Genomic DNA, 24678 nt, shown 5'->3' on the forward strand with positions numbered 1-24678 from the left:
GTTTATGAAAACTTGAGCCATGTAAACAAGGAACAAGCATGCAAATTATCATTTCTCGTCTGATAGTATGCAAGTTTTCAATTAGCATTGAAGTGATCAGTGAGCTGTAATTCGCAGCCAATTTATCAATCTCCTTTTTATTAGCTTTTGGCAGCTTTTTGACATCTCTTTGTTGGCTTTCATCGTGCTTTGGCATAATGGAACTCAGTTTTCGTCTACTGTATTAAACAGAAGCCGGGAGCTGAACTCTGTTCCCCAAACAGTGAAACATTCTCGTGTAGACATTTCCAGACCTAGTTGTATTGAAAACCAGTAGAAAACCACCGAAACAACGAGAAAATAACTTAATTAAAGCTTTAAATCAAGTGCCAACCGATCGAGTAATTCGTCGTAGAGTTAAAGACGGCCGAGGCGCTTGGAGTCATGTGATTATGCCGTAAATCTTTGTCTTACAATGCTCCTGTTGCAAATCACAGAGTTTCTCTCTCGAGGGCCTGAGTGTTTATGTGGATACCAGCAAATTAATTACTCCTTGTACCGTGAAAGGAAGCAATAAATTCGAAAACAATGAACTTTCAGTAAAGTACAGTTGTACCGAAAAGTCTGTCTTTTGTGAACTTTGTCCAAAATTTCTCTATTTCGTTTTTCTTAATTTTTGTACTTGTTGCCTTGTTAACCTTGCAATTGATCCAAGATAAAGATAAAGATGATTGTTAAATATTTCTTATATGAAGAAAAAAATTCTCTAGACCAGTGAATCATATTATCTCAGTAAATGTTTCTGTGGGCGAAGGCGTCTAAAACATGAGATGGTTTTTAAACCACGCAATATACTTTAAAAAGTATATTGCATTCGGTTATACATGCCCTCCCAGAGGGTGGCGCAGGTTGGGTACCAATCACGCATCACGCTGAATTTTTCTATAAAATCACGCATCACGGAGAATTTTTTTCACTAATCACGCGTCACATAAAAAGATGTAAGTAGATCGCCAATTTTACTTCTCCACCCTAAAAGCGTCGTTAAAAGAACTTTGCCGATTCAACCACAAAAATGCATCGGCAAATATGTGACCTCTCACGCGAAAACGTTCCTTACGGTATCCGCTCGAACGGCTGAGTGCACGGCAAATGAACTAGCCTGCGAACAGGCTCTCAGCGAAAGCGGAAAAAAAAATCCAGCGGGGACGGAAAAAAATCCGGCGAGAGAAGCGAGCCAATAAGCGCGAAAAAAAAGAATTTCGCGAATTGCGCTTCCCCTCGTCACCATTCCGCTCTCGGCTCTATAAGCTCGCACTAAACCCATTACCCCAACCGGGAGCCTGTTCCCAGACTTCAAGTGAACGGATAATTTGAATAGCGATAGTCAATTTACTTGTTCCTAGATATCTTAAGACCACTTGGTTCTACATGAGTTGATAACCACTGAATATAACGAGAAATGACTCTAGCAACGATTTAATGAAATGCAAACTGTGAAGGTAAATGTTAGAGATTCATGAGATGTGCACTGTGTAGGTGTGTGTTGGGAATTAATACGATAAAAGCTGTGTACGCATATGTGGGGATAAATGAGATGTAGGCTGTGCAGGTATATATAGGGGATTAATGAGATGTATTGCTGTCTGGGTATATGTTGGGAATTAATACGATGAAAGCTGTGTAGGTATATGTGGGGGATTAATGAGATGTAAGCTGTGTAGGTATATGTGGGGGAATCAATGAAATGTAGGCTGTGTAGATATATTTGGGGGGATTGATGAGAAGTAGGCTGAGTGGGTATATTTAGGGGATTAATGAGATGTATGCTGTGTAGGTATATGTTGGGGTTTAATGAGATGTAGGCTGTGTAGGTATATGTGGGGGATTAATGAGATGTATGCTGTGTAGGTATATGTTGGGGTTTAATGAAATGTATGCTGTGTAGGTATATGTTGGGGTTTAATGAGATGTATGCTGTGTAGGTATATGTTGGGGTTTAATGAGATGTATGCTGTGTAGGTATATGTTGGGGTTTAATGAGATGTAGGCTGTGTAGGCATATGTGGGGGATTAATGAAATGTATGCTGTGTAGGTATATGTTGGGGTTTAATGAAATGTATGCTGTGTAGGTATATGTTGGGGTTTAATGAAATGTATGCTGTGTAGGTATATGTGGGGGATCGATAAAGTGTAGGCTGTGAGGGGATATTGGGGGAGTATTTAGGGGGATGGTTGAGGAAGAAAACTGGATATACCCAGGAGGTATTGTTTTAAAAGAGATTAAGAGAGATGTCTATATTGCGGTGGAGTTAACTGGCCGCCCGACCATCCGGGTGGTGTCGTACTTATAAAGCGAAAGGACAAAAGGCTTTGCTGAGAGCCAATGAGAAAGCACTGACGTCATAGGCAAACTGGACAAACGAGTTTCTGACATCGGCTGGATTTGATTATTCAAAATGGCCGACGTACCTTAAGTTATGGTTATAATATGCTAATTCGCCAAACAGTCTTCATATGCACGCTTATGTTCTGAAACGGCTTTTAATTTATGCTATACATGCAGGTTTACATTAAAATACGCGTTCACCTAGTGTATCTTGAGTTAAAGTAACCAGATTGAGCCTTAATTGATGAGGTTCGTTTAAGGTCCCCTCTGCCATCTAATATTACATGTTGCAGCAAAAGGGTAGTTCAAATTCGTCGACAGCGTCCATCGTCTACGAATGCCTACGAGCGAAAACAACTTCCGGTGCCTCGCCGCCTAAAGCATCACAATTTTCAATGTTATTCCACCAGAGATCATTGTCTCTGCAAGATTCAGACTCGGAGGTCAATTAAGTAGCGAGATCCCCGAGAGCTGGAAGCTATGGAAAGAGAAATACTGCAATAATTACTTGGTTTGGAGTGGGAAAGCCCCGAGTATCAACTCGCCATGTTCAAGGACGTTATTGATGACGATGGCCTTTTAGTGTTCAAAACCTTAAGCTATACTGAAGAAGAAGATGCAAACGATTGCCGTGTAGTAATGGGGAAGGTAAAATGGTATTCCATCGGCGAAGTAACGTAAACGAGATTGCTTCAACAGGAGGGAAAAACTTCCTACCGAAATGCTCGACAACTTCATCGCTGAATTAAAAAAGAAACTTGGTAAAGGGCTGCAATTTATGTAATTTTTTACGGTTTTTACACGATACACTAATTACTCACCTGCGTTCGACTGGTCTTGGGATAAAACATGAGCAAAGCACAAAGCAGCCACTTAGGATGACAGACCTCAGTCGTTAAACAAGTGTATCGACCTTCCACCAGCATCCGAGATGCAAATATAGGGATCTTAACAATGACGACGGTGACGCCGAGGACAACGCCTTGTAAAATTGAATTTGTCCAGGATGCCAACCTCGTTCAGGCTAAATATGTAATGACAGCATTCAGTTCTAAATGGAAATACGAAAAATCAGTAGTTCGAATCATCTTTCGCGTTCGCGGCCATTTTGCGTCGCTGTTTTGCAGAGGATGGCTATGAAATGTACAAAGGTTTACTGAACACACTTGTGCAGCCTTTGTTTTGCTCATGAAACGTTTTGTCTGGTAGTGCTCATTGACGTTGTGGTTTGCTCCAGACTCCGTCCACACTACGCCGGAGAAATTTAAAAACGCATACAGCTTTATTTCTACGGTTAGGCCTGCGGTCCAGAGTAATCCGTCACGAAAACGGAGATTTTCGAAAACGCTCTTCCAACCGGAGGAAATTGAAAACGCCGGCTTTGAGTTTTCGTGTGGACGGAAAAATTTTAAAACGGAGCTTTTCGAACACGATAGGATTAGGAGAACCACGTGATTTCCCTGGCCGAGATTTCCTCAAACAAAAATATAAAACGACCAGTGATCGTTGCGTTTTTAAATTCTTCCGGTGTCCGTAGTGTGGACGGCCGGGCCCAAGCTTCCTAGGCTCCCAATGAAGTCAATAATCAGACGGCGTTCTTCAATGAGTCCAAAGAGAAAAAAATTGGAGGAGGTCCCGTGCAAAGGAGAAATGCACCATAAATAAACACCGTAAACAAAATAAATATTGAGGACCTCGATCAAGTTTGATATTTTTTTACTTATTTAATTGTAAATAATTTTAACCTTTTTTTGTTGTGTCACTTATATAAAGCTGTTATTATATGCCTCGCGAGATATAAACCACTGAGCCAGGATGCTGGAGCTGAGAGTAATCGGCTGCTCCATTACTCCTGTGGTGCGCATCAGGAAAGCTCTGAAACTAAACTGTTTCTGATTTTATTGAGACATTTGTTTCAGATGAGAGAGGGCCAGGCCCTTCATCTCTGGAGGCAAACGAGGCGATCACGACTACAAGATCGCTAAACGACGATATAAAGCAGCCAGATTCTTCTCCTAAATGTTTACACGTACAATTTCTTCAAGCTTAAAATCGTCCTAACAATAATTTGATTATAGAACTATGAAGGGTTTTTCTTTTCTCACGCAATCGAAAAGACTAATTGTGCCGCGCGGAATTTGGAGGCGAGTGATGAGTTCGCTAACAAAAGCACGTTTCAAGATCAAGTTTTTCCATTTTTTTGTTTCTCGCAAATCACTCGCTACCATGTAGTTTAATTTCACTCTTATAAACATTTAGGTCGTGTTCTACTGGGATCAACCGTTTCTGGTGGTTGATTGGGTTTTCTCGTGGTCTATTCGAGAAAAATCGTTTTCGGTTGGTTTGATTGATCAACTTTTTCAACCGGCCTCAAACCAGGTTAAAACGGTTGAAAAAGCATTTGCGTGATTATTTCGCGCGATTGTAGCTCGCGTAAGGACTAGTGCCAGGAGTTAACGCGTTTCAACCGAAAATGGTTGGAAAAGTGTTCTACTGAGAAACGTTAAACGTATCAACCCAAACCGGCTGCGGTTGAAACTGGGTTGACCCCAATAGAACACGTCCTTAACATTGTCAATAGTAGGCAGGCGTGGTTAAAAATGAGTAGCTTAATGGACTCCGGTCGTTGTATTCTTGAACACGACACTCAGCTCTTACTGTCTCTCTCCATTCAAGGGAAGTAATACCCATAGTTGTTTCATGCTAAGAAATCTAAAGGGGGCCACGGCAATCTGGTCCAGTCTGGCCCGAGTCCGACTTCAGTTTCAATTTAAGACATTTAGCACTTTCATCGACCCAACCATGTAAAATTCGTTGCCATTTATTTCCTAGATAAATATCACCTCTGTGATTGGTATAGGCATTAATATGAAGTCCATAGAGAGCTAGACAGAGTCAAAACGTCGAATAAGTAATAGCAATCAAGCAAAGAGATTTCTTGTAACCCTGATGTCTAAGTCTTAACAAACTCTTTTTGCTGTTTAATTTGCAGGCTTCGTATTGTCCATGTTTATTACTGAAAATCACAGTACTCCGAGGACACAATATCACACTAGGTTCATTTGATGACTTCCGTAAGTATAGTCTTGACTCTTGTTCAGTCAATCTAGAAAACAAATATCATATATCTTCAACCAGAAAGTTGACTAAGATCTTTCCTGGTAGTAATCGTACGAAGCTCAAACAATTAGGGATTTCCCCGATTTGTACTATTGAAATTCTTTCAAATTGGACTCACCCTAAAGTTCGTAAATTTTGAGAGAATTTCCAAGTGGCGCTCGCATTTATACGATTACTTTTACATAATTCAGTAACCAACGGATGGAATTAATGAAGTTTTGGTTGATATTCTATTTCTTGTTCGTTATTATTTTCAGATAATACTGTCTTGATTGTGGCTTCGTGATTTCAGTCTTAAATCTTTTAAGAAATTTAAAAAACAAACATTTCCACAGTTTAAGTAACGTTATTCTGAGTGACAACGATTCTTTCCTTGCTTTTATTTGATATTCTTCAATTTGACTTGCTCACGTTCTCTCTTGCATTCTCTAATTATCCGTTGAAGACAGTAGTCAGGCTGTCACGCGCTCATAGTTTTTAATCTTCTTTTTACTAGAAAACGCTGCTGTAATTTTTATTTTTAACGCTCTAATATATCTATTATATTTTCCTGTTTCTTCGATAGTTGATACCCCAGATCCGTATGTCAAGTTGTTAATTCCAACGTCACCAAACGGCAAACGAAGAACAAAAGTTCAACGTAACACTAACAGTCCAGTATGGGATGAAGCTTTCTATTTTTATCTCGATGCGGAACAGTTGAACTTGTTACGTAAGTGGCTAATTTAGAAATACGGCGCCTGTCATTGCTCCTGAGAACGCTTATAGTCCAGTCTGGCCCCTTTTAACCTCGTAACGCTATGCTTGCTCTCTGTTGAGAGAGGGTCCTTTCTACAAAGAGCGTAGCGTTGCGTAAAAAAATAAAAATAAATATTTTGATTACCGTAAAACATATTTAAGGTCTTAGGAGCACTCCCGGACGGAAAAAGGTATTATTAAAAGAATTGTAGACTAATATAGCTCACAAGTCACAAAACAAGACACAAAATCTGGGTCTTGATAACAGATCTCGAGACTTTCACTTTCGTATCTAAATCTATCCATTTTGCGACTAACAGTTAAAATTTTCCAATTTTCCGCCTAACGGCTAAATTTTGGCATGTATTACGGTTAACCTTCTTGAGACTCTCGACCCAGGCTCTTTCAGGCGTTCAAAACTAAGATGGTGAACTCAGCCAGCAAAGATGGTTCTTTTATTGGTCGGCGACCAACTTTACAGAGCTTCCGTTTTTTTTTATTTTTCAGAAATAACACTGATGGAGTCGGACATATTAAGTGATGATTTCGTGGAGACAGAAACTTTCGATCTTGGAACTTTGGAAATAAGCAAGACTTGCGCGAAGACGTTCACATTTCGTAAGGTAGAGTTGTGGGTTTCTTTTCCCGCCATTCCAGGTTTTGTGTAAGTGTAATTCAAAGCTGACTGATTTTAACTTTCAACGTAGGTGTCCACAGTTGACGTGGAAATAAAGGTGGAATATTGGTAAGGTTTCAAATTTTCTTTGCTTTTTGGGTCGGAAAAGTCGTGTTTGGCATACTAATTTGAGTCGACACACATAGATGATGATTCTTTACAGATATCCCGGCCAAAAGAAAATATTTCTATTAAAGGACTATTTCGATGCTAAATAGTCTATGCTCAACAACGGTACAGCAAGTGTCCAAAATTTTAATTACGTTGTTTTTGTAGCACCGCTCCGACAGATATGCGTTATAGTACAGACCTTTGCAAGGAGGAGAAGAAATTTATTCTGAGAAGGAAAGAATTTGTGTTTGAAGCCATGAGGATATTTTTTGGTGATCGCGGACCACAAACAATAGATGAAGTAAGTGAAAACGTAGAAATGGGTTTAATAATACCACCATTGCTGCGACTGAATGGCTAAGCATGCCTGCTTATCAAAATGCTTATCATGGAAAAATGCTGCTATGTTTTTGGATAGCAACAATATGAGTGAGTGTGGGAGGATTCATAACTAAGAAAGTCCTACCCGCAGACTTTTGAGTTTTCCCAAACCACTAGATTACAGTGATTGACGTCTAGAAAAAGTTGGCCATGGATAAAATTTTGCCGATTCTACGGTGACACAATTCGAGAGATTTGAATTAGCTTTAAATGTGGCTTAAACAGGTGACTCAGCCTCCTTACGGTCCTCGTCAGCGACTCGTCAAGCAGTTCACATTCCAACTGTTTTGTAAGTTGATGCCAGAGGGCAAGGGACTCCAATGTTTAATGTCAAAAGGTCGGGGAAGCACGTCGTAAAATTTAAATTAAACTCCTAAAGGAGACCAATCTGTGCATAGCGCGATTTTTTTTTTTTTTGACTCCTAAAAGATACCAATTTGAAAAGGACACGACACAGCGTTTTTTCCGTCGACCCGCACCCTAAAAGATATCTTCACAGCTTAAAATAGTGCTGTTTCGTCCCGCACACCTGTTACTTTCGTAACTCGTTTTCTTCCTTGTTTTGTTTAAATAACTATTACTTATTAACGATTATTTACATTTTTTAAGTTTTGCTATTCATGCTGTGATTGCTGTGATCAATGCAAGTTTCGCAATATAACCTTTGGAATCAAGTAATTAGAGACACCACATTTTTATCAGTTTAGTTACGCCATCTACGTTTTCGTTGTTATTTTATGCTATCGCTATCATCGCTATCGTGTTAAGCTATCGTTTCTACCATTGCTACCCTCGCAGGAGCAAGATCAAAGTAAGTCTTTGCTACATATGTTTTAGTTGTAATCGTGTCGTTATAGTTTAAGATTTATGTTCCATCGGTATCCTTGATTTATGTTTTGTATCTTAACTAGTATTAGCTTACATAAGCCTTTTGTATCGTTTTGCTTTTAGTTCGAACCACACAATCATAACCGTCACTACGACTTCACATCACAAGTTCATCTCTATTTTGTTATCCTGATTTCTATATTGTTGATTCATCGCTCCTTCCAATAAACGCTAACTATTGATTTTACTGTAACCTGGTTTCTTTGAATTGCAATGTGCGTTCGAGTGGTTCAAGCTCCTGTTAAGGCATAATCTACACGTGGCTTCGCTCCTGGAAAGTCACATCAGTTCGAATTTGTTCGTTGTGTGGACCTAGAGTTTCATTTCTTCCATCGACAAAGCCGTTGTGAACCTTCTGATTGTCCACTTGCTGTGTAGCCCCTGTACCACTGGCTCCGCTGGCTCCGGAAGCGATATTAGCAGCTGGTCCATTATTCTTGGGATGCAAGAAGGAGGAGTGTTTGGTGTGGACATTGCAACCAGTTACGCGACAGAAGCTCTCTTTCGGACAAGAGTTGGAGAAGTGGCCAGGCACAAGGCAGTTATCGCAAATGTTCTTAGAGCGGACGAAATTAAATCTGTCTTTCAGAGACTTCTTCTTAAACTCATCGCAACGGAACAGCCAATGTCGGGCATTACAGAGAGGACATTTCTGGTTGTTACCATTAACTGGTGTGTGGGTTTCCTGCGGTGAGACCGCGTCGATGGCGAAGTTGGACGCCTTAAGGGGTGGCTTGCTTCTGAACTTCGATCCTCCAGGAGGTACTGGGTTGTCCTTCGTAACATTTCCAAAGATGGCGTGTGTGGCAGCTCGAGCCTTTGAGGTAACGAAATTATCTATGTCTTCTATGGTAATTTCCCGTTCTTCCGTTTCGGTGATCCTGTCAGCGACGTCACGCCACTTCAGTTTCAATCCATATGGCAGCCTGTTAACGATCATTTTTAGGGTATCTGGATTCTCCACTTTGTTAAGATAGCCGATTTCCTTAAGAGTATTCTTGCAGCTAGTGAGCAGAATCGAGAACCGCCGTAGTGCGGAGCTATCCTCTGCTTTAATGGGTGGTCCCTTTGTTAACTTGTTAACGTAGGCAGTAGCAATCCGGTAGCTTTGACCGTATCGTTTCTTAAGTAGACTTCTAGCTTCCTGATATCCTTCCTCAGGTTTCATTGATAAACAGCTGGACACTAACTCTTGTACTTCTCCGGATGTATATTGTACCAGGTAGTATAATCTTGCGCTATCACTGGTGGTTTTGCTTTCGATTACGTTTTGGAAGGCTCGTATGAATCCCCAGTACTCAATAGGGTCTCCGCTAAAAGTAGGCACCTCTGGCTGAGGGAGCGTCAGGGCAAGTGTGCTCTCTTGTTGTCGCTGGAGTAACTGTTGCATCACGGAATTCTGCTGGCTTTGAGTAGCTAACAACCTTTCAAGAAACGTGTCGGGCGGGCCACAAGCTTCTTTCGCAGGTTCCTCTTTAACAGTAAGCAAAGAAGACGGCTTAACTACTGGCTTCAGGTCATCGCATGGCCAACTGTCGGCATTCGGATTGAGAGGTTTGCTAACTTTAGGAACTTCAGTAAAATTCTGGGGCCTACTATCGGTCTTATCCAATGTCGGCTCGTTTATTGGCGGTCGGGATTCTGATGAGCAACCGTTTACTGCGCTTTCGGAGTATGTAGGCCGGTTGGCAGCTGGATCTAAAGATCTAGGGGTTGCCAAGTGATCTGCCTCTGCTTCTGCGTATATCAGCTCCTCAGCTTGTGCCTTTCCGATCTCTGTTTGGAGTTCTAAAGCTCTTCTTCGTTGCTGGATGCTTAGCTCTTCCTTTTGGAGGGCTTGGAACCTTTCAAGGTTCTAGGCTTCGGCTTGTAAAACTGCTCGTTTAGCGGCGGCCTTCGTCTTAGCGGCTGAAATTGAACTCGCGTGGGAACTTGCGCGAGAACTTGCACGGGAACCAGTCGACGAACCTTTTCTCGAGCGGTGAGATGACTTTGAACTGGCACGAGAACCGGCGTTGCTAATTGAATCCTCAGGGCGTAACTCTTCCTGTAGTAACCTTGTTTCAGTAGCTGTTGACGAGATCCAATTACCGACATCGCGTGCCAAATCCGTTCCTAAGAGAACTGCGGCGTCATAATAATCATTCGACTCTTTAATTTCGTTTTCGTCACGAAGTTGAGAATGATAAGCGGCATGGGCTTCCTTAAACTCTTGTAAGAGTTGTTTGAATTCTTCGATTCTGTCCTTTACTAGATTGTAATTGTTAGAATTCAGCATCAACCCTTTTATTTCGTTTTGGGCCTTAGTAAGAATTCCCTTCTTAGAACTTCTGCTTCTTTTAAGCTGTAGGAGTTTTTCGGATCGAACTCCGTCCCAGTCGAGAGTAACATTTTCTAGCCTGACTCTAGAAATAGTTGGAAGTGATTCATGTTCACTATCTGTGGTTTGTTCGCTTTCTTTGTTGGCCATAACCGGTGTAGGATTTCCACGCGCGTGTTGTGGAACGTGATAGCTTATTGCATAACTTGAAGTGAACAACACGTGTTTCAACGCACATTGCAATTCAACGACTCAGCATACAGTGAAGCTAGATTGATGTCAGCGAACGATAAGCACGCCATGGAGTTAATGAGGGACTCTATCAATCTGGAGAATGGCCACTATCAGCTTGCCCTACCCCGGAAGAACGACCCCCCTTGTTTGGAGAACAATAGGTCAGTTGTCGACCATCGCCTTAAGCTGCTAAAACGGCGCCTATCAAGAGACCCAGAGCTGAGGTCCAAGTATAAAGATTGCATCGAAGACCTCTTGAAAAAGGGATACGCAACTAAAGCCCAACCAGCCGAAGCACAAGGCAAGACATGGTATCTCCCCCACCACGCCGTCCAACATCCAGCCAAACCGGGAAAGGTACGTGTCGTGTTTGACTGTTCCGCCAAGTACCACGGCAAGTCTCTCAATGATGAACTCTTACAGGGGCCGGATCTTACAAATTCCCTCGTCGGAGTATTGACAAGATATCGCCAGGATCCGGTAGCATTTATGTCAGACGTGGAAGCGATGTTCCACCAGATTCGTGTGAACCCCGAAGACCGCAGTGCGTTACGTTTCCTCTGGTGGCCTGATGGAAATCTGGATCTAGAGCCAGAAGAATACATGATGACCGTCCATCTATTTGGGCTGTATCTTCCCCTAGCTGTGCCAACTTTGCTTTGAAAAAGACCGCGGCCGATAATCAAGCAGATTTCAGCAGTGAGGCTGTAAGAACGGTCGAGCGAAACTTCTACGTGGATGACTGCTTAAAATCCGTTGATTCAGAAGAAGATGCTATCCATCTATCGAGCGAGTTATCACAACTCTTGAAACGAGGAGGTTTCCTGCTAACCAAGTGGCTGTCAAACAAGCGCAAGGTCGTTGAATCTGTCCCTGAGTTGGATCGGGCAGCGTCCGTCAGAGATTTGGACTTCGACCACACCCTTACAGAGAGAGCCCTTGGGGTACAATGGCACGTGACTTCAGACACGTTTGGCTTTAAAATTGCTACCAAAGATAAACCACCCACCAGAAGAGGAATCCTCTCCGTGATCAGCTCGATCTACGATCCACTCGGCTTTGTGGCTCCCTTCCATCTTTCTGCAAAGATTCTCCTTCAAAACCTCTGCAGGAAGCAACTTGGTTGGGACGACTTAATACCTGAAGAGGATCTAATATGCTGGAAGAGTTGGTTGGAAGAGCTACCTAGACTGGAGCAGTTCTCTATCGATAGGTGCTTTAAGCCTCCGAATTTTGGCGATATCAGTTCCTGCCAACTCCACCACTTCTCTCAGGTGGCCTATGGTGCTGTTTCCTACCTCAGGTTCGTAAATGCCCAGCACGAAGTTCACTGTTCGTTTGTTATGGCAAAATCTCGCTTATCACCTTTAAAGCCAGTAACCATCCCAAGAATGGAACTGTCTGCCGCTGTGCTCTCCACGAGGCTGGACAGAATGATACGCCAAGAGATAGAACTCCCTATCAACGACTCCTTCTACTGGATGGACAGCACTTGTGTCCTGCGCTACATCGCTAACAGTGAAAGAAGGTACAAAACCTTCGTGGCTAACCGAGTCGCTGCTATCCGCGAGCAATCCATCCCAAGCCAATGGCATTACGTTGGAACAAAGACGAACCCCGCTGACGACGCCTCAAGAGGCTTATCAGCCGAGGCTATCATCAGAAGTAACCGCTGGACAAAGGGTCCAGAATTCCTTTGGCTGTCCGAAGAAAATTGGCCCCAGATGCCCGCTGCGATCTACGAGGAGATCAAACAGAAACCTTTAGAAGAAGTTGCTGCCACGTTTGCAACCATGACCTGTCCTCCAGATTACGATGTTGTGGAAGTTTTCAAGCGATTTTCGTCGTGGTACTCGTTAAAGAGGTTCGTGGCGTGGATACTCCGATACAGAAATCGGCTGCGAAATGCCGTCACCAGAAGACAGAAAGGAGACCTGCTGCAGTCCCACCACGATCAGAAGATTGATGCCTTGAAGGTCCATGAGCTAGAGGAAGCCGAAAGAGAAATCATCAAGGTCGTCCAAAGTCGCTGTTTCAACAACGAGTTGCTATCTTTACAGGGCTCTGCCTCTGAAGCCACAAACCCCCTGAAGATAAAGAGCGTGAAGAAATCAAGCCACATATGCAAATTGGACCCAATCCTTTTGAGAGGTCTCATATGTGTAGGAGGTCGCCTCCAACGCTCAACGATCAGTGAAGATGCTAAACATCCAGTCATACTACCAAAGCAGCATCACGTGTCCGACCTCATCATTCGTCATTATCATCTACGGTGTGGTCACTCTGGTCTTGAGCATACGCTGTCAATGATTAGAGAGAGATATTGGATTGTTCAAGCGAGAATCTCCCTACGCCGAGTTCTGAACGGATGCTTCCACTGCAAGAGGACACAGGCATCCGTGGGACAACAGAAGATGGCAAATTTGCCCGAGGACAGAGTTTGCCCATCCGAACCTCCCTTCAGCCATGTTGGAGTCGATTGTTTTGGTCCCCTGCTTGTACGTCGTGGACGGAGTACAGTAAAGAGATATGGTGTCCTATTTACCTGTCTGGCAGTTCGCGCGGTTCACATCGAAGTTGCTCATAGCCTAGACACCGATTCTTTCATCCATGCTTTAAGGCATTTTATCGCGAGAAGAGGCCAACCTCAACGCATACGATCTGACAATGGCAGTAACTTTGTCAGAGGCGAGAAGGAACTGCGAGAAGCCATCCAAGATTGGAATCAGCAGAAGATTCATGACTTCCTGCTAGCTAAGAACATCGAATGGGTTTTCAACCCTCCAGCTGGTTCGCGTCACGGCGGCGTCTGGGAAAGATGTATCCGGACAACCCGTAAGGTGATGAAAGCACTTCTGCAAGACCAACCGCTGGACGACGAAGGGCTGCATACCTTGCTATGCGAAGTGGAATCCATCATCAATGGACGCCCATTAACCAAGGTTTCAGATGACCCCAGGGATCCAGAGGCCCTAACACCCAATCACCTGCTACTCTTGCGGTCGGGTCCCACATTGCCACCGGGAGCATTTGTCAAAGACGACAGCTTTTCGCGCCGCAGATGGCGTCATGTTCAGTACCTAACTGACGTGTTCTGGCGTCGCTGGATGCGCGAATACCTGCCAGCTCTACAAGAGAGACAGAAGTGGAACAAAGCCAGTAGAAACTTCGCCGTCAATGATGTGGTCCTGGTCCTTGATGAATCTACTCCCCGCGGTTCGTGGCCACTTGGAAGAGTACTAGAGGTTCATGAGAGCCGAGATGACGGCTTAGTACGGAGTCTAAAAGTGAAGACGAGAACATCCGTTCTCACCAGACCAATAGATAAAGTTGTTCTATTGGAGGCCGCTAATCAGAAATGAACTGAACTTTGTTTTGTTTTTTCTTCTTTTTATTATAAGGACTTTATTATAGTGTTTTAGTTAAAGACGTTTGCCTGTTGTTACCGCCTTTAAAGGGGCCGGAATGTTACTTTCGTAACTCGTTTTCTTCCTTGTTTTGTTTAAATAACTATTACTTATTAACGATTATTTACATTTTTTAAGTTTTGCTATTCATGCTGTGATTGCTGTGATCAATGCAAGTTTCGCAATATAACCTTTGGAATCAAGTAATTAGAGACACCACATTTTTATCAGTTTAGTTACGCCATCTACGTTTTCGTTGTTATTTTATGCTATCGCTATCATCGCTATCGTGTTAAGCTATCGTTTCTACCATTGCTACCCTCGCAGGAGCAAGATCAAAGTAAGTCTTTGCTACATATGTTTTAGTTGTAATCGTGTCGTTATAGTTTAAGATTTATGTTCCATCGGTATCCTTGATTTATGTTTTGTATCTTAACTAGTATTAGCTTACATAAGCCTTTTGTATCGTTTTGCTTTTAGTTCGAACCACACAATCATAACCGTCACTACGACTTCACATCACAAGTTCATCTCTATTTTGTTATCCTGATTTCTATATTGTTGATTCATCGCTCCTTCCAATAAACGCTAACTATTGATTTTACTGTAACCTGGTTTCTTTGAATTGCAATGTGCGTTCGAGTGGTTCAAGCTCCTGTTAAGGCATAATCTACACGTGGCTTCGCTCCTGGAAAGTCACAACACCTTAAGTGAGACGAAAATCTGTAAATTACATCCCTGGGGCGACGATTATCCCCGACCTTTTCACATGCCAGTCCCTCCTTCCCGGGCGTTGACGATTGTTATCCAATTTTTCATGCGACGAATTTAGGAGGGGGGATTTGCACACTAGTGGGAAATTTTTTAAGACATCTATGGAACATAACGCTTAAGCAATAGGCAGTGACAGCCTTAAAAGGTATGTATTGCAAAGAAAAACAAATATTGTACATGCCATCTGCGAATGCCAGCTTCTCGAGACGCCATTTCAGAATGCACCGAAAGTGGCCGCAATAAACTACTCGATACGCAATAAATAATGGTCGATAGGAAGGTCTTTGCAGAACATTGTATTTGATTGATTCTCAGATGCCTAATGTCGCCATTCTGGGGTCCGGTGGAGGTTTTCGTGCCGTGGTGTCACTCAGCGGTGTGTTCTGTGCTCTGAGGGACATGGGCGTGTTAGACTGCGCAATGTACACAACAGGGTTGTCAGGTTCAGCTTGGTAAGTAGTCTACATGTTAGAAAGTAACGAAGAAGAACTGTGATCATCTCTTGATACTGAAGCTCATGGGACAAATGTAAACCGGCATTAGACAAAGTTTCATGGCAGCCTCCCATGTGAAATGATCCGAAATACCACGTTTGTGCACAGGACTGATGGAAAATTGCTTTCTTAAAATTAAAGCCCGCACGTGGCCTGCTCGATGTCCTAGGAACCTAGCCACTTCATCATTCTGTTTTCCACTGAATAACTAACGTGCAACCTAGTTTATGGCAACATGACTTTATTAAGCCTGGGGATCTTACAGAGACTCTAGGGTCCCAAAGCACCACTGTGCACTACTTCGCACTTTAGATTTCTCATGTCTAGTAATTAAAATTTAGGTAAAGTATTCACATTTTAAAGGCAAATTCGAGATCTAATCCCGCATTTGAAAACAAAATATATTTCATGAGCGCCTTTGTTTCCGCTCTACTGTTAAAATGAAGGCCGGTCTGTTTTGTCTCTCTCGTGTTTATAAATGATGGTTTTACGATCTCTATAAGGTACTTGTCCACGTTGTATTCTCATCCTGACTGGCCCCATGTACATCCAAGAGTGGTTCGAGACACCTTGAGAGAAAACATTGATGAGAATTGGATGTGGCTGATGGTTACGCCATCTTGGATGTACAGACATCTCAAAATTATCATGGACAAGAAACGCCGAGGACAGCCTATTAGTTTCACTGACTTTTTTGGTTACCTGGTCGGCGAGACGATTCTGAAAGATGTAAGTCGTCACCCAATCAGAATTCCAAAACCAATATTGGTTTTGAAATTCTGATTGGGTGTCAAAGCGGCGCGAGTTTTTAAGCCAATCACTTAGCGTAGTAATGCAAGACTAAAGCAAATGCCACTTGATTGCTTTCGACACTCGAGTGAAAATCACTCTAAAAAAGTTTCTTGTTACACATTTTCACTATGTCATATTTGTACACGATATTCCAGTCCGTGCATGAAAAACATATACAAATAAGACGAAGATTAACTCGCTATTCGCGCTAAAATAGTTATTATATCAAGTTTTAACTGAAATGACAGCGAAAATTAGCAAACTAAAAATAAACTCACGTGGCACAAGGAAATAGAGTTCCAGGCACCTCTTTTCCTTGAAAGGAGTGGACCTTGGTAACCAGGTTGCCGAGTAACTTTAAAGAATATCCGTGGGTTAGTAAAAACATAAGGTGGAAATTTTTACAACAACCATTTTTAAATGAACTTTCCCTGGATGCCGACTTTACTTGGGAGTTAGCGAAAAGATGCAGCAAATAAAATTCGTCATAAAATTTTTATTCTATGATTTTAATCTATGCATTAGACCAACCGGGAAACATTTTAAAATTTCGACTTTTACTTACAGAATGGCTCGAGTTTTCGCCGTACGAAATAGGCATCCCAAGATATGGTACTTTCATGAAAACAGAATTCTTTGGAAGCAAGTTTTTCTGCGGTAAACTAGTGACATCATATCCAGAACCGCCACTTCACTACTTACAAGGTGAAATTTTTTTATATTATCAAATTTTAATAAGCGTGATAAGACGCAACTTTTGGCAAAGTTTAAAAAAAGTGTATACATAGGGTTCAGAGCCACCTTAAATTTTCAAAAAATTAAGGTGGCTCCGAACCCTGTGTACAGATTTTTTTAAAACTTTGCCAAAAGTTGTGTCTTATCATGCTTATTAAAATTTAATAATATAAAAAAAAATTTACCGTGCCGTTTTTGAACTATAAGCCCCTAAAGCTGTAATTAAGGGTATTTTTAGCAGTTCATACCGTTGCTATGGTAACACATTGCATCACAAAAATGATAACATCGTGTTCACCAATGATTGGGCAGTTTTTTGATACCATGATTGTAGCCTCAAGTGGTAAAGAGTGGTCATAACGACCCAGCAAAATCTAAACGCTGGAAACTGTCTTGAGCCACCATAAATCTAATTTTAGCGCGTGGTCATACTACGAAGCTATTTTTTAGAAAGACACCTGAAGCTCAAAACAGCTTGAAAAGTTTACCATGGGGTACGGGAATATGTTTTCTTAGATCATAGTCTCTTAGAGTAGGATACATCCACTGCACTGAAATATGACTCGATTCTTACACCTTTTTTATAAGACCGGTAGCAAATGCCCCCAAAAAAGAAAACAAAAATATAAATACAGGTTTGAAAGGACGTAATTATGGATTAAACGAAGAGTCGCTAAAAATAAAAATAACAATCCTTCCTTGCAGATTTGAAACAGTTCTCTGAAGAAGGAGCAATATTTCTATAGTCCTATGCATGTGCACTAGCAGTGAGCTATCGAACTGGTATTACGATTTGTTACTCAGGTATAAATAGGACAGTTAAGAGCCACTGCCTGTAAATATGGAGAATCCGAGGACAGGTCGGAAAATTCGGATTTTCGTTTATTGCGTCAGAAAGACCCTTTTGGTGAACTATTTTCAGAAATATACTTTAAAAGTTCCAGCGAGTTCACATTTTTGCGAAATATATCTGGGAAAATTCGAAATACCACTCAATCAACCAAGATGGCCGATGGAATTTGTGTGAAATTGCACATTTTCATCAGGCCAGTACAGAAAGAAGGGAACTTACCTGGATTTCATACTCAAACAATTTGTAATTTACACTTTGATCATTCCCCTGACCTAAACGCCATCTTGAAGTAAATACGTTTTGTCTACTTCAGGCCGTTTGAAAAATACAACTGTCGCAATTTAATTTACGTGTAAAATTTCAACTAGTTTTAGAAGGTCATAACTCTTCTAGTATACGAATCTCTCGACAAATAAGAGGTTCTAAAGAAAGAGCTATGCTATGGGCATACCATGTCTTAATGGCTAGTCTGGCCCGTAAAAATTAAGCGCTCTAGACGAAAAACTATAAAGGGTATTTTGACTATTTGCGCTATTTTTACACGACCGAGCGAGAACGTCATCTTTATGAACATAATTCGACATGTTTCATAAAAAATTTTTCTTTGACATTGTGTATCACACATGTAAGCAATAATTGTTAACATCATACCTCAGAAATGGCCCTAAGTATATTTCTGAAAATAGTTCACCAAAAGGGTCTTTTTGACACAATAAAAGAAAATTCGAATTTTCTGACCTGTCGTCGGATTCACATTTACAGGTAGTGGCTCTTTTAGAGTCATTCAGGGATACTGTCAACCTAATTTCAGACCATTAGCCTTAATATTGAAATTATTCATTTTATATCTTGTTTCTTTATTAATTTATATCTTCATGTGCTGTAATTTGTCAGTCCCAACTTGTTTTAAACAATCAAAATCCCTTAATCCCTTAAAATTTAAGATCAAATTGCTGGAAGTGGAGGAATGAAAACGGATTAATTTCTCTCTCACTCATTAGTTTAGTGTTTCAAACTTTGGTGATCTGCACCTTGTCACAAATATGGACTGATTTTAGAGGCGTCCTCGAATGAACATGCTCAAATGAATATCTCGGTCGGTTAAACAAATTAAGTTCCTTTTCGGCTTCGTTTGTTGATTGTCCATTTCGAATCGCGTGAGGCTCTCCGCAGGGCTGTTCCTTTATCTGTCTAAAACTACTGTGTTATTCGCGCGGGAAAAAATAAAGGAAAAAACCCTCCTAAGATCTGAAAAGCTAAGGGACATGAAAAACGAAGCTTGAGAGGACATTGTTAAGTTAACATTACTGGTTTGCCCGCAGGCATATGGGGCAGTGCCTTTACCGTACTACTCCAGCGTGTACTTCGTGAGAGAAAACTTCCCAGTGATACAGTAGACGAGATGAGTAACGAAGGAGATCTGAGAGAAGAGCTACGTATGTCATTTAGGGTGCTTTCCATTATGCCAAATATTCCGGAGATTCCGGTGGGTAGTCAAATAAAAAGGTCCGTTTCGGTTTGGTCAGACCGGAATATACGGACCACCCGACCTCTGGAGGTGGTCCACTTCACCGGTTGGACCGAAATATTTGCCGGTCCATTTTGAAAAACCAGTTCATTGCCCTACATCTCCTCAGTAGATTTCAATTATGTAGGAAATTCGGGAAAGGAATAAAAAATGGTAAGAACTATTCCTGGTTGGCCCAGTTTGATCGAAAAGTGTCGTTCCAGTTTTCCTCGGGGAATCCACTGGTCTCTGCCGGTCGGTCTGGCAAAATGGAGAGCGGCACCCTTAAACTTCATTCTTTTAAGCTAAAAATTTGACATACAAACTATGCGCCAAAGTGAATCTCGCGCAGAACCCTCGTTTACCAGGTACATCCCCGCTGATTAGAAACTTAAGTCAAGCGTTTTACAACATTGGTGATGTGAGTTTTATATTTAAGGATGTATCTTGTAATCTTGTCATCAGGGAGAAACCGTGCGCAGTTTGAGGCAATGCAAATGTCTAACCCAATAACACAACAAAATGACTATGGCCAGCGTTTTAACGCCGACCACTCGACGCCAATCGACCACTGGAAGCCACTAGACCACTCGACGCCATTCGACCACTAGGAGTTGAACAATACGGTGTTTAGGCTACCACCCCTCTTACTGTTCTAATAGAAAATCATGCGTGGCAATTTACTCCTTAATGTTGGCGCGAAATTTCAGCGCTAATCAGTATAATTTCACGTGTGAAATTACAAAATTGCCATGATAACGTTTGGCGTGAAATTTCTCGGTTCAATAAACAAGTCCAAAACCCACGATTGCAAACGTTATTTAACACACATGATATTAAAGGTAATAAAATTGTATACTCTTGAAATTAAGAAATAATTTCACTTGCGTTTTGCCAAAATTCTAACAAGAATGTAGACCAAATGCACGAGAAATTATTTCCTAGTTTCACTCATCACCAATTGATTTTCCAGATTACGTGCCTGTTTCTGAACTTGAATTTCAGGCCAAGTATTCATTACAGGCATGTCAATTCACCTTTTATCTCACTGTCTCATACAGGAGATGCAGTCGACGGGAAAGATGATGACGACGACGCTGAGGACAGTGACAGCGACGATGAAGATGACAATTATGTCACTGACGGTCCTAACAACAACAACAACAACAACAGCGACAGCAACGATGAAACTAAAGAGAAACACGATGACGATGATGATGGAGGTTTCTTTGGGCGGTTCTTTGAAACTCTTGTGGATAAGCTTGCTGTGTTTAAGACTCGAGCTGGTCGAGCAGGTCTGGTACACAATTTTCTTCGCGGTCTGCAAGTAATGACGTCAGCACCATTGTTCTCAGCAACCCTCGAAACCTGAATACGAGGAAGAGGAGCGCAAGCTCGGCTTGTTTCGCTTGCAAGAGACTGTATCAAGTGACGTTGTTATGGGCGGTATTCACGAACTTCTTCTAGGCCCCCCCAACCACCCCCTGAGGTTACTTAATAGTGCCGATGAGCGCTGATGTGGAATGCTGCTCGAATATTAATCTTCTCAATGTATATCACAGGCAAAGTTGATGAGGAAGTACAAACCGCTGACGAGTCTGCGCTCACATCTCGTCGCATCTACTTGGTTGACAATGGGCTTGTGTTCAATTCCCCGTACCCTCCCCTTTTGAGGCCTGAGAGGGATGTGGATGTGTTTCTCTCCTTTGACTTCAGTGTGAGGAAAAGAGATGTTGAATTTTGCTTCGAGGTAAAGATGTATTTCAAAACGAGGTCGACCCACTGAAACGCCGTTTACTTCGGTGATTCTGTTTGTGTTGTTCAGTAAAATTAAGCCATAATATTTTTGTGTAACGAGCATTAATCGTATTGGTTGGCTGGATGTTTTGTGGCCTCCGTTTTGCGACATCTATGCTTTAATTTCAGTGTTAGAAGAAAACCAAAACCAGCCACAAAAGTATGTTAGGGCTTCAATCCTGGACGGGATGGAATGCTAATTGTTGCATTATTTGTTAAGTTTTGTTACTTTCCAAAGGTTTATAATAATTAGGACAAGATTATTCTTCTATCATCAACGACCAAAATAAAGTTTTTGACCTTGTCCCGGGCATTGGCAGACATTTTTTCAAAAAGATGAGTAATGCACGACCAATGCCCGGAGGGATGGGGGAGCGGGTGGGTGGGGATGAGCGTACTTTGAATTGACGGGGCCATAAGCAGGGCTTCTCCACTGTTTTAGATTCTTGTTAGTTTGGCATTCTTCGCATCCGTTACTTGGGTTGTCACGTAACGATTATCCTTACATAAGGAGAGCGTTACTTAACGATCCCAATGGTTGCCTAGAGGCCATAATACCTGTTACCTGTTACCTAGCTTCTTTGTGCCTCGTGGCACATAAGGCCTCTAGAGGGCCATAATATGAAATATATATATTTTTGTGTATCATATCAGGAACTCCTATTAGCAGAACAATGGGCGATAAAGAACAAATTAAAATTTCCTCCAATTGAAGCAGAATTGCAGTACCAAAGGCATGGAATGAAAGAATTTTACGTGTTTCAAGATCCACAAGATCCAACTTGTCCAATCGTTATTCATTTTGTGCTGGCAAATAGAACTCAAACCAGGTATCGCACCAACTTGATTCTTTGTCGTTATTGTTGTTGTGTCTATATAAAGCTGGATTTATGAAAACTTTGTTTATGCGAAAAGTGTGTTTCTTTGTACCAAATGAGCTACACACTTGATTTCAAGACTCCCAAGGGCCTAAAAATCACTACAAGCGATCAAAAACAGTAGAAGAGTACAAAAAGGAGGACAAAAGACTGATATTCCTTCGAACTTTTATATCGTCTCTAACGCCATCAAAATGCTTGACCAAGGTGAAATTTTCATTAACATAAATCCCGTCATATCAACATAAAGGCAACGTAACCAGTTCCAGCTGCTCGGTTATTCGGAGACCTGCACAAATAACTGGGTTAGTAGGAAAAATGGTTAGTGGAAACAAAGACCGCAACTTTATTTTTTCCATTCGCCGTTTTTTCGTTTTCCAGCCCGACCGCCTCGAACAGGGTAAGTGCAGGGAGTCCAAGTAGTTTAAGGCGCTGGTTTTACTAGGTTCCAGCTCTCCTCGCTTCCACTCGGATGGATTCTCGGTTGTTCTGAGTTACTGCACGCTTTGTACATGTTGCAGTTAATTTTCACTGCTCAGTTATTTTTTATTTCTACTATAAGTAGTCCATTTTCTTCAAATAGGTATTTTTTTTCTCAGTTTATCTCTAGTTAATGGTAATTATTGACTGGGGATAAACTGAAAATAAAGTTAACTACGCCGACGAAAGCGAACCACATATATTGAAATAAATAATAAAAAATAAGTAACATTTATCTAAACGATATAACACGGCAACAGGGCTACCTCTTGCGAGTTGAAATTTTCAACCATGGTATGTTTACTTGTAATATCTGGCGCGAAAACAGACTTTATTTACTTGTCAGAAGGACAGTTTTATTTGAAATATTTTAATAACTAACTCTATTCAATCCTAACAGGCATACTTCGAGAAACAACCGAAGAAAAGAACTATGCAGACTTTTTACTGTTCGAGGATCGCCACAACTGGTACAGCACTTTCAACTTTCACTATCGAAATGAACAGTTTAATCGATTGGCGGACCTCAATGAATTTAACACGCTCCTCGGTGAACAAACAATTAAAGACGTCATTGCTGGATGCATTCAAAGACGACGCCAGCGTCGAGCTCATCTCTCCGACAGGTTATCCGACCTGTAAATTCAAAATAAAATCTGACTTTGCCCAAAGAAATTTACTGTCTTGTAACTCCCCTTTTATAAATAACCTTGTAAATAAACCAGGGACCCAACGATTTTCTTTCAGCGGGATTTAACTAACGCTGTGTAAACGGTGTATCAATCAAAAAATAACTTACCAAATGCAGCAAATTCTTGGTGGTCAAAGCGCTGTATTCCACGGATTTAGAGTATATATTTGCCTGTAATAATTCCGTGTTTTCGTGGGATATGTTTGTTCTAAAATCTCAGGCCTTGTCCACACTAATTCGTTCCAGACGCTCATCCTCTTCAGCGAAAACGTAAACGTTTGCAAACGCTGTCTACAGTCAGGAGACAATTGAAAACGGAGCCCTATATCGTCTTAAAGAGGACAGCCAAAACGGAGGTCTTCGAAAACTCTGAAGTCGAAATTCAGATGTTTGCACATTCGTAAGTGACGGTTACTGAAACGATGGTGTGAACACGTTTGATGAGGTTTCGAAAACGCATCGATTCCAGAACGTATTAGGGTAGACGGATGAGAACGTGCAAGCATCTGAATTTCGGCTTCAGAGTTTTCGAAGACCTCCGTTTTGGCTGTCCTCTTTAAAAAATTCCAATTATCGTTGGTGTAACATTAATTGGCAACATTAAAGCCACCCCCTCTCCAGGCCCTCTCCCTGCGCGGTCCCTGTCTGACATTACGGAAATCTGAATGATAAAGCTAACTATCCTTTGGTGTATTATTGTATTTATTAACAATGTATTTAACAGGAACTTATTATTAAAGGAACTACGTCACGACCTGCGCATGTGCGGATCATTTTGCGGAAGGGCTATCTTTCAGTATCTTCTCTCGTCTCGTATTTTCCTCTACGACTTACTTTCCTTTATTTGAGAGGCAAAAGAATAGGAAACATGTAAAATGACTAGATAAACGATACAAGCAAAGTGGCAAACTGCGCGTGAGAGATAAACGAAAGGTACTTGCGTTCGTCGTTCTAGGGAAAGAAGGTGGCCAGCGAACGCTGAATCACTCCAATATTCGCCATAAATCATCGCAGATACTGACGAAGAATAAAAGCCAAAACGTTACTCCCTCAGAAACTGAAGTGTAAATCCTCTTCCGACCACTTGCAGATCGCCGACCGCCTCGAGAAGACATCACACTGCATCACAACATACACGAAAATTCACTCACAAAACATCGAACACGAGCCAAAATCTACATGTAAATACTCTAGCACAATCAATTGACTTATAACCGCTATCAAAAGAATAGACCACTCAAGGATGGGAAAGATATTTTCCGATAAAGTTACGAATACGTCCTCGCCGACGATTTTGAAATTTTGAGGCTAAAACTTTCAAACTGTTTCGTGACAACACGCGCATGCGCGACCGTGACCTAGCTCCTTCAACTACAGAAAACTATAAAAAGCAGAATATTCATTATTTATTTACTCATGCAGATTTAAAACAT

General features: G+C 41.5%; 1 pseudogene across 1 annotated transcript; it reads left to right on the forward strand.

The window, feature by feature from the left end:
* The first annotated feature begins 4184 nt into the window (after positions 1–4184).
* On the forward strand, positions 4185–23986 carry LOC145484559 (cytosolic phospholipase A2-like; annotated as a pseudogene). Its single transcript, XR_014049032.1, has 15 exons — positions 4185–4226; positions 4629–4706; positions 5362–5443; positions 6055–6201; positions 6735–6850; positions 6935–6972; positions 7180–7315; positions 15334–15470; positions 16016–16290; positions 16760–17009; positions 19215–19328; positions 20461–20752; positions 20957–21149; positions 21851–22058; positions 22937–23986. The product of XR_014049032.1 is annotated as a cytosolic phospholipase A2-like (transcript).
* Positions 23987–24678: the final 692 nt, after the last annotated feature.

Source organism: Orbicella franksi, chromosome 4 (assembly GCF_964199315.1).
Source record: "Orbicella franksi chromosome 4, jaOrbFran1.1, whole genome shotgun sequence".
NCBI lineage: Eukaryota > Metazoa > Cnidaria > Anthozoa > Scleractinia > Merulinidae > Orbicella > Orbicella franksi.